Raw genomic sequence first — 11,242 nt, forward strand, 5'->3', positions numbered from 1 at the left:
GCCCGCGGACTGGCGGTTCGGCGTCGCGCTCCGCAGCTCGAGCTTCTGTGTGAGGCAGGGCGGGAGGGAGTCGATGTGGCCTCGGCGCCATCTTTGCTGGTGAGTCAATTGTGACCGTTGCGGTACAATAAACCATCAATAAACCTTTTCCCACCCCGACCAGTTTTTCTGTCGCGGCCCACGTCCCTTACAATCGACAAACTATAAAAAAACAGTAGCCCTTCGCAACATTACACGCCATTTTATTTTTATTTTAAACGTCCGTTAGATACGCAGGTGGCTCCATACCTGTCTTAACCTCGCCGGCGTCTTTATACCGGCAAGTGAATTTTATTTGGGGTCCCTCAGAATTGTGACAGAAATGTCAGTGAACCACAATAAAAACCGAAACTTTTTTTTTAAAGGCGATGAATGGATTTTAAGAGTAACCGTGTAGCGACTGACGTAAGGAAAAAAAAGTTGTCTTTCCCTACGAAGACCTTTTGGTACAGGACTTTCTTTAAATATCAGTTGTGCATAGCGTTTTACAAAAAGTTGATGATGATCTTGGAGATAATTGCAAAGGAAAATTGAGATAACTACCAAAACATTACGTGTGAAACGACAGGACAGAACTTTGAACCCACAAAGAAACAAAGGTATGAAATATTGCCTCTTCATGGGGGGGTTGATAATTGTAATAAGTGTTCCTAATTTTCGTAAAGAAATGTATATTATGGGAGTCACACGTGAGATTTAGTGTATATACGTTTCATATTGTGCATATATACGGGGTTAAAAAGTGGAATGAGTATGATTATAAACTCGTGTGTCCTATAATCAGATCATTTTTGAACAAGCTTTAATTAGACAGGTGAAAAACAACATCATAATATATTCTCACGTCTGAATATCAGCTTCTCCCCTCTGGCCAACATTTCAGGGCTCCCAGGTGTAGATCCCAAATTGAAACAAATATTCATTTGTTACCCAATTAAACAGTTAATAGAAGTGAGTGACCAGGGTAAATAAAGGTGGGTCAGTGTAAACTGTTTATTCTGGACCAGACTTTGTCATGTGTGATGTGTCATGACTTCTTATATTAAGTTTTATCTTTATATTTAGTTATACATGTGTAATAGATGTGATGTGTCCATAAAAAGGTTTCTCCAGGGGAAAATCAAGTTGGTTTTAAAACCGTGTTTCCTTTGTAGGGTACGTTTGCATTCCAAGTGTGGGTTTTTTGCCTTTTTATCATATTTTGGATGTGAATCCGTGGTATTTTTGCCGAGACAAGTTGCCTTTCTTATACGCGGAGGGATCTGCTCGAGAGATGTCCGCCCGGTCCATTTCTGAGCTCAGTATAAGGTGTAGAAAGCATGACTGTCATCATAACCCGCCTCTCACCCAGGTGTGGAATAATGTTGTGACTATTGCTTCAGCAATAACATGCTGATTGCATGTTTCTAGATGGGTATAACAGAGATCTCAACTACTGAGGGGCTGAGCTATATAATTGCTAACACTTATATAGCGCTTTTCTGGACACCCCACTCAATGCGCTGCACAGGGAATGGGGTATCCCTCTACCGCCACCAATGTACAGCCCCCACCTGGATGATGCGACGGCAGCCATAGTGCGCCAGAACGCTCCCCACACACCAGCTCTCAGTGGGGTGGAGAGCAGAGAGATGAAGCCAGTTCAGAGAGGGGGGTTATTAGGAGGCCGTGATTGGTAAGGGCCAATGGGAAATTTGTCCAGGACGCCTGGGTTACACCCCTACTCTTTTCGAGAGACGCCCTGGGATTTTTAATGACCACAGAGAGTCAGGACCTCGGTTTTACGTCTCATCCGAAGGACGGCGCCTGTTTACAGTATAGTGTCCCCCGTCACTATACTGGGGTATCAGACCGCAGGGTGAGCGCCCCCCTGCTGTCCCACTAACACCTCTTCCACCTCTTATTAGCCAGTGAAAAATGGTAGCTTCCTCAGAGACACCGCAGGAAGACAGGAGTTTGTGATGAAAGTTCGAGAGGGATGGCCACACCCTAGTTCGCTCAGACTCGGCTGTCAATATTTTAGCAATCACTCCTGACTCCTCTCCTGAAACACTGTCAATACTGCACGTGATCTCCCTCTCTCCCTCGCGTCCCTCTCCCACCCCGTCTCCACCTGTGTAGCTGCCCCCCCGGGTCACTCCTCCTCGCTGTGCAGGGGGGGTCCCAGCCTCCTCGTCCTCTGGCCAGGAGCCCTCAGCCAAGCGGGTTCAGCCAGATCATCACTCCATGATCCTTTCAGTATGCTAAATTCTGTTGTTTTTTTTCTCCCCAGAAAACTGACTGTCCGCCCCACCCCTGCGCTAAGTGGACGATGAAGTCAGGTTCCAGTGTGCCTGGAGTTTACAGGTAATACTTCAGACTGGTCGGCCTCACCTCGGGGTGTCTGGGCGTTTGATATTATACAGTTGCAATGCTGAGGCCTGTGACTGTGATGCTGTAAGGCTACAGGAGTCTCTCTGGAGATCCTGAGTGATTTCCGGCGTTCGTGCGGAAACACAGCCCCACCCTCCCGCGGTGTCCAGTCCGCAGAATTTCCTGGAGACGTGGTCTCGCCGATGGGCGACCCCGCCAGCGAGAGACTAGCTGAGGCACGATGTTCTGTACGGTTCAGTTAATTAGACGCGCACAGATGTTGAGCTCATCGTCCTTTTAATTGTGCCATCTATGCTAACTGTAGCCGAGATCGATCTATCAAGGTGACAGATCAGTAATTTTAAATTAAATAGATGCATGATATTGCTGGCGCTGATGCAAGAGGCAAGTCAGAGGAACTGAACACAGAATGGATAGGAGTCGCAGTGAGTGAGAGAGGAATGAGGTAAATTATTTAAGAGAATTAAAACACTGAAGAACAGGAGACACAGTGAGAGAGAGGAGATCACAGAAAATACCTCAGTAACAAACCCACAGGACAGGAGACAGAGCGAGAGAGAGGAGATCACAGAGAATCCCTCAGTAACAAACCCACAGGACAGGAGACACAGCGAGAGAGAGGAGATCCCAGGAAATACCTCAGTTTTAAGTGCAGACAACCGGACAGGAGACAGAGTGAGGAAGAGTAAATGAAACACAGTAGGATTGATAGGAGACGGGTTATGAAGAGATGGGACACATCTCTTCATAAAGAGATGTGTCCCATCTCGCTGAACTCACTGGCTGAGTTAATTGACGCTGCTGTTTCTTTGGCAGATGAAGTCGGGGTCCAGAGTTTCGCTGACGTGGCAGGACCGGCTCAGCTCGGTCTCCTCCCATTCCTGCAGGTCAGTGCCCCTTCAGTCAGACCCTGTGTTCGGGGAGACACACAGGGAAGTCGCACACTGTGAAAAAAGGCTCCAGAGACATCGCTGAACCACAGAATAGCTCCTGAGCATTTGTGCACCTTTTGGAATTCTTCACGTATAGTGAAAGGTGAAAATAAAACCAAGAATGGGTGACGCGTCTTTACACAGAGGCGGGTGGGGAACAAGCTGCCCAGCCTTGTTGTTGATGCCGATACCCTGGCTTCTCTCCAGATACAGGTGGATTAAATCATGGGTCCAATTAATCACTAACTACCAGACAGGCTTGAAAAACCGAATGGCGTTCTCTCGTTTTTAACCTTTCTTCAATTCTTAGAAAACCTGCACGCAGAAAAAAAATAATTTGCATTTTTTTACTACTTCCAACGGTCAGGTCTGTGGGTATTTAAATCTGACTAGAATGTGTATTGTTCAAAATCTCTTGTTCACTATCAGTGTTGTTGTTTTTAGTGTCATTCTCATTACTCCTGTGGGTTTTATACTGTGGTAAAGAGTTAAAAATGTCCTCACTTTGTGCTGCTCTCGGTTTGTTGACGGTGGCGTACTCCACATCCCTGTTGGGTAGTGTGATGTCTGTAGAGAACAGGATACGGGTCAATACTTATGTTAACTTATACTATACAGGATAAGACTTACATTAACACCATACTGAACAACAGGGCTCACTGTTCACACGCGTATTGACACTGTTCAGACGACAGGACTCACTGTTCACGCTTGTATTCACACTGTACACAACAGCAGGACTCACTATTATTACAAATGTTCACACTTGTGTGAAAACTGGACAGAGCAGCAAGAAGTTATCATGATGTTTTATTTCTGCTAGTTTAATAGATAGAAGTAAAAGATCCTCACTTTGTGCGGCTTGGGGTTTGTTGACTGTGGAGTATTCAACAGCAGTATCTGTCTGTGTTAATTCTGCAAAGAATAAAACACGTGTTCTCACCCGTTAACACTGTGCAGAGCAAGAGGGAATTCAATGAGTTAACACTGTACAGAACCGGACTCACTGTTCACGCTCGTATTGACACTGTACAGAACCGGACTCACTGTTCACACTCGTATTGACACTGTACTGAACAACAGGACTCACTGTTCACACTCATATTGACACTGTACTGAACAACAGGACTCGCTGTTCACACTCGTATTGACACTATACTGAACAACAGGACTCACCGTTCACACTTCTATTAATACTTTTTTGATCAACAGGACTCAGTGTTCACACTCATGTCGACACTTATCACACTCGTATTGACACTGTACTGACCAACAGGACTCATTGTTCACACTCGTATTGACACTATACTGAACAACAGGACTCACTGTTCACACTTATATTGATACTTTTTTGATCAACAGGACTCACTGTTCACACTCGTGTCGACACTGTTCACACTCGTATTGACACTGTACTGACCAACAGGACTCACTGTTCACACTCGTATTGACACTGTACTGAACAACAGGACTCGTGTTGACACCGTTCACACTCGAATCGACGCTGCTCACACTCGTGTCGACACTTGACACTCGTATCCAGTAAGCCTTTGCTACCATTATCAAACACAGAAATCGTTATAATTTAATTTTAAAAACATGGCTAAGCATGGGTTTAAAGTATATTCAACAGTGCAGGTGCATTCAAAGAAATAGAGTTTCCCAAGCCCTCGGAAAGAATTACCATTTCCAAAGATGTCTAGTCTCAAGCATTAACATCCAAAGTACCTGTCTTAGCTGGGGCAGGAAGTTTGCCAAGCCACCTGAAAGAATTACCATTTCAAAAGATGTCTGTTGTAAGCCAGGTTCAATCATTACCATCCAAAGTATCTGTCTTCCCTTCTGGCAAGAGGGTTTCCTGTGTGTCTAGGATGTGTACTTCCCTTAAATAAAGGATGAATATGGGTACCATAGGTATTAAATCTCTCAAAGCTCAGAGTTAAACTAAAAAACCCTTGGTGAGTGTGTTATAACATGGATGGGTATTTATAGTCCAGTGCCTCCTATTTTACTAGAGATTCTGTTTGGGATTCAGAACTCGGGATCAAAATACTCCTAGGTACAGAGTAATTTTCACACCTTCCTGCTACCATGATCAGAGCAGTATTAGATTAAATTTGTCATTTATTGAAAGCCCAGTTTTTAACAATCATTTTCATTTGAACTTACTTTTTTCAAAAAAGGATCTGAGGTTCACTTCCTGAATTAAATCTTTTGACAAGAGGTAAGACTTCTATTTTACATTTAAACCCATGTTTAGCTGTGTTTTTTAGATTTAACTGAATCAATTTCTGTGTGTGATAATGTCCTTGAATTCTGACAACATCACACTAAATTACATGATATAAAACAGCTAATGTTTCTAGAGATAAAGTTTCTGGGATGCTTCTAATTACTTTGCATTACCAGGGACAGTTTAATTCACCTTGTACAGTACTGAAAGACCAAAATGCTTTTTTTAAAAGTTATTTAACATTTTATAGAACTTTGTCTACTATGGCAACATGATGAGCTTGGCCACTTATCTTAGGATAAAGATAGGATAAAGGTTTATCTTTTGCACCTACCTGCCCCCCAGGGAAGGCCAATGCTTTCTACGTTGATGGTTCCCTACAGTAGACTGTACCTTATCTTCAAAGGTAATGTATATTGACCCAAATCAGTTTTGGAATCCAATCTACTGACGAGATGGAGCACATCCTTTTTTCAGGATTTTAGCATCATATGTTTAGTATATTTAGTCCCTAATGCTGAAAGAAATGATCATGGAACATTTGGACACTTTGTGGGCATGAAATACAAAGAAAATCATGTTCTATGGTACAAGATAAATACAAAACTTAAGCTTTTATTTTAATTAGATTTGTTGTTAAAGCATAAGCAATGATTTATTACATTAATATATGTGAAAATAACATTTTAGCATCATACGTTTAGTATATTTAGTCCCTAATGCTGAAAGAAATGATCATTTGTTTAACACGCACGGGTCTGTCTCAAAGGATGCAGTGCTCCTGAAGGCTCTCAAACCCTGCATTTCAGATGCCTAGCTGTATCCCTCACATGTGGCACCTCAGAATGACTTCTAACCTTACCTGTGGTGTCTTCAGTCCCTATTGCTCAATGCATGGTGTACGTACTACATACATGTGTCTTGAGAATGAGGAATGGGCCCCTGAGACAGTCATTTGCCTGTTTCACAAATGATCGTATTTTACTAGAGATTCTGTTTGGGATTCAGATGTGCATTCGGATTTATTGGTACATGCCCAGGGCAGTAAGCAGTCTGAGGATTTATTTCCAGACAGCATAGAGCAGTGAAGCAGTGAAGTAGTGAATAAAGCATAAGCAATCATTTATTACATTAGTATATGTGAAAATAACATTTTAGCATCATACGTTTAGTATATTTAGTCCCTAATGCCAAGGACTCCAGCAGTCTTACAACCACTGCCCTGTTTGCCTCGCCAGACACGATCTCTATTCTGTTGTAATCCACGATGTTCTTCAGGTGATTTATCATGTCCTTCCTCGCCTGTTGAGAGGCCATCCTGATCTCTTCTGCCGTGGCGTGCTTCATACACACCCTCTTCAAATGAGCAGGAAGCTGATCAAAAGTATTCAGGCACATCTTGCACACCAGGGGAATCCTCGTGGGTTCCCTTTGAAAATAAATAATACCATCTGTGTATAGAAACAAGCTAAGACTGATTTCTTAAATTATCCTTAATTTTCTCTCTCATAGTTTGAGCATAATGATTTTATTGTATTTATATAAGAATTGCTCATTGCTCCAAAATAAATAATGGTTTCATAAAAAAGTGAACACTTACCTGGTCTCAGTCACAGACTTTCCAATAGAAGCCATTGTGGAGTTCAGCAACTGCAGGTCCTAGAAGTGGGGAAGGAATTTTAAAAGAGAAATTGAGTTACAAAACAGAAGGAATGGCTGAGGGATCACTGAAATATATATATATACAAATTCCAAAGACTGAGTCCATATCTCCTTTAGGTGAGGACAGACTGGATCAAACAAAAACAACATTTGAAGTGAATTGCAAATGTATTGAGTTGTGATGCAACTGTAACTTGAACCTAACATGACTGGGGCGTGCATTTTTGAAATTGCATTTTCACAGCTGAAATACAAAATGAAGCTGATCGCAGTCCAAACTCAAGGTATTGTTGTAAAACTAAATATTCAACATGTTTCTACCTGTCCCTTTTCAGCTCACTCAGAAGTCCACAGCCTGCAGCCTGGTGCCTCTCTGTCTCTCCCCCTCCACACTGCTGGTCCAGTGGAGGTGCTGTTTGATCCTGCAGGATCTGTCCAGTCTCGTATAGTCTTACTGAGCAGCGCAGGGCTCCCTGGCCCCAGGTACGAACAGTGAGTGTCAGTGCAGAACAGCTCTCTGACACTTCGCTCCCTCAGTCCAGCTGATCAGGGCAACTACACAGTGAGGGACCTTAAGGGAAGCAGTATCAGCACTGTGATCGTCACTGTGGGTGGTAAGCAGGTCTACAGTAGGGTCACTAGAGGGCTCTATATTCTTGACAGAGTGTGTTCTTATATCATCCTCTGTCCATATTGTCTTTTAGCTCACAGAGACACTGTCACCCTGCAGCCTGAAGCCTCTCTGTCTGTCCCTCTGTTCACTGGAGAGCCAGTGGGGGTGCTGTTTGATCCTGCAGGAGGTGGAAACTGGACCTCACTGTGTTCTGTCCAGAACAGCACAGCCAGCTGTGTCCCCCAGTACAGTTTTTATTTTTATTTTTGATGATTAGCCATATGTTGATTACAATATTGTACATAATGTATAATTTGAACTCAATATTTTTCAGGAGTGAATGATTGTATATTTTCAGAATAAATTTTGAAAACAAATTATTGTCCCTCGATCTCTGTCTCTCTCTCCTCCTGCTGTCTGTCTGTCCCTGCCTCTCTGTCTCTCTCTCTCTCCTTCCTCTCTCTCTCTCGGTTTGTTTGTCCCTCAATCTCAATCTTTCTCTTTGCCTGGTGTCTTTCTGTGCCTTCATCTTTGTCTCTCTCTCTCCTTCCTTTCTATCTGTCTCTCTGTCTGTCCTGCGTTGTCCCAGCTGGGCCTGTCTCCCCGGCTCTCTGCCTTCAGCTCTGTTCGCCGATGTCCCACCAGCCCGTATCTCTCTCAGCCTGTCTCTTGACTTGCAGGAGGAAGAGGAGGTGGAGACAGCTCCTCCGGCAGGAGAGAGGAAGGAGGCCAGTGCTGGTCCCACCCTGCCTCCTGTCCTGTCTGTGGTGGAGTTTCGCCGTCTTGTCTGTCCCTGGGTCTCAGTGTTTCTCTCTCTTTCAGCCCTGTCTGTCAGTGTCTCTCTCCTCCTCCTCTCTGTCCTCAGTGTGTCTCTCTCCTCCTCCTCTCTGTCCTGTGGTGTCCAGGCAGTGTGTCTCTCTCCTCCTCCTCCTCTCTGTCCTGTGGTGTCCAGTGGGTCAGTATTAGTGGGCTAATACACGGGTTTCCGTGGGGTTTGGTTCAGTGAAATTAGCACCCCCAAATCAAAGAAAGACCAACCTCCACCCCCCTCTAGCGCCCAAGGGCGGAAATTTTGGGCCACGCCACGTCCAAAAAACACCAGCTGAGTGAGCTCCTCCAGTCAGGACAGGAGGCTCTTCTGTACACAGAGGGTGGCGGGGGTGTGGAACAAAGCTGATACCCTGGCTCCTCTCCAGACACAGCTGGGTGAGCTCCTCCAGTCAGGACAGGAGGCTCTTCTGTACACCGAGGGTGGTGGGGGTGTGGAACAAAGCTGATACCCTGGCTTCTCTCCATACACAGCTGGGTGAGCTCCTCCAGTCAGGACAGGAGGCTCTTCTGTACACAGAGGGTGGTGGGGGTGGGGAACAAGCCGCCCAGCTGTGTGGCTCCGCCCCCTCCCCTCCCCTCTGTGACTCTGCTTGTCTCGGCAGGACGATGGACCGACAGAGATGCCGCACGGCCGTGCGCGGTCGCAGCAGGACCCGGGCCCGGCGAGGCGTCGTAAGTCCACCCCTCCCGCCCGCCGTCCAGCGTCCAGTGTCCAGCGTCCAGCCCTCCTCCGACTGGCCTCTCCGCCCCCATCAGCGCTCGCTGTATTATAATAATAATAATAATAAACTTCACTGATAGAGCACCTTTCACACACATAGCAGCGCAAAGCGCTTGACAGACCAGGTCTCACGGTAACACCTCCAGACGAGGAGAGACACTTCCAGTGGTGATCTTGACTGAGGACACGCCTCGGCTCAAGAGACAGGGTCGCGGGTCCGAGGAAAACCAAGCTGCAGGTCCATTATGGCCTTCTGAGAGCACAGATTGCCTCTGAACGTCCCAGACTCTTCCTGGACACACTGTAGAGACTCACCTGTCCAGACTCTTACTGGACACACTGTACACACTCAGCTGTCCAGACTCTCACTGGACACACTGTAGAGACTCACCTGTCCAGACTCTTACTGGACACACTGTACACACTCACCTGTCCAGACTCTCACTGGACACACTGTACACACTCACCTGTCCAGACTCTCACTGGACACACTGTACACACTCACCAGTCCAGACTCTTACTGGACACACTGGTCAGACTCACCTGTCCAGACTCTCACTGGACACATTGTAGAGACTCACCTGTCCAGACTCTTACTGGACACACTGGTCAGACTCACCTGTCCAGACTCTCACTGGACACACTGTACACACTCTCACTGGACACACTGTAGAGACTGCCCAAGGCCCCTAGTCTCGACACGACTGTGCTGGGCTATGTGGTCAGAGCTGTCTCGGAGATGGGCTGTTTGGCGTCTTCACAGGTCACACCGGTCAGGCCGAACCCGGACTGGCAGCGGGAGAGGTCCCGGCCCAAGTCCCGGTGCTTTTCCGTAAGTCTGACCCGGTCGCCTTCCGCGAGACTGGACCGGCCGCCCTGTGGTGGGCCCGGTGCCCCACATCTACCTTACAGCTCCCCACACTGACCCCTAAACTCCCGATACCCTACAGCTCCCCACTCTGACCCCTAAACTCCCGATACCCTACAGCTCCCCACACTGACCCCTAAACTCCCGATACCCTACAGCTCCCCACACTGACCCCTAAACTCCCAATACCCTACAGCTCCCCACACTGACCCCTAAACTCCCGATACCCTACAGCTCCCCACACTGACCCCTAAACTCCCGATACCCTACAGCTCCCCACATTCCTAAACTCCCAATACCCTACAGCTCCCCACACTGACCCCTAAACTCCCGATACCCTACAGCTCTCCACACTGACCCCTAAACTCCCGATACCCTACAGCTCTCCACACTGACCCCTAAACTCCCGATACCCTACAGCTCTCCACACTGACCCCTAAACTCCCGATACCCTACAGCTCCCCTCACTGACCCCTAAACTCCCGATACCCTACAGCTCCCCCCACTGACCCCTAAACTCCCGATACCCTACAGCTCCCCACACTGACCCCTAAACTCCCGATACCCTACAGCTCCCCACAATGACCCCCACAGTCCTGATGGCCGAGAGGTCTCTGCTTGCTGTAGTGATTGAGTGAGCTCTGTGGACCTGACCTCTGTCTTGTGTCCTCGTTTCCAGCGTCTCCTAGTGGTCCGGCATTTCAGCAGGCCTGAAGGTGAGATCTGGGGAGGAGACAGAGCACCCCCTAACACCCCTGAGCTGGGTTACAGGTAAGACAGCTTCTTACTGTTGGACACACCTGTCCACACTCTTACTGGACACACTGGACACACTCGCCTGTCCGGACTCTTACCGGACACACTGTACAGACTCACCTGTCCACACTCTCACTGGACACACTGTACACACCCACCTGTCCAGACTCTTACTGGACACACTGTCCACACTCACCTGTCCGGACTCTTACTG

The 11,242-nt window shown here is 46.8% G+C and overlaps 1 long non-coding RNA gene across 1 annotated transcript; it reads left to right on the forward strand.

Moving 5' to 3' along the window:
- The first annotated feature begins 3,250 nt into the window (after positions 1–3,250).
- LOC138242740 (uncharacterized) lies at positions 3,251–11,038 on the forward strand. The gene is made up of 4 exons (XR_011191694.1): positions 3,251–3,299; positions 7,575–9,355; positions 10,168–10,236; positions 10,952–11,038. It is a non-coding gene; the product is annotated as an uncharacterized lncRNA (long non-coding RNA).
- Positions 11,039–11,242: the final 204 nt, after the last annotated feature.

This window comes from Lepisosteus oculatus, chromosome 14 (genome assembly GCF_040954835.1).
Source record: "Lepisosteus oculatus isolate fLepOcu1 chromosome 14, fLepOcu1.hap2, whole genome shotgun sequence".
NCBI classification, from domain to species: Eukaryota; Metazoa; Chordata; class Actinopteri; order Semionotiformes; family Lepisosteidae; genus Lepisosteus; species Lepisosteus oculatus.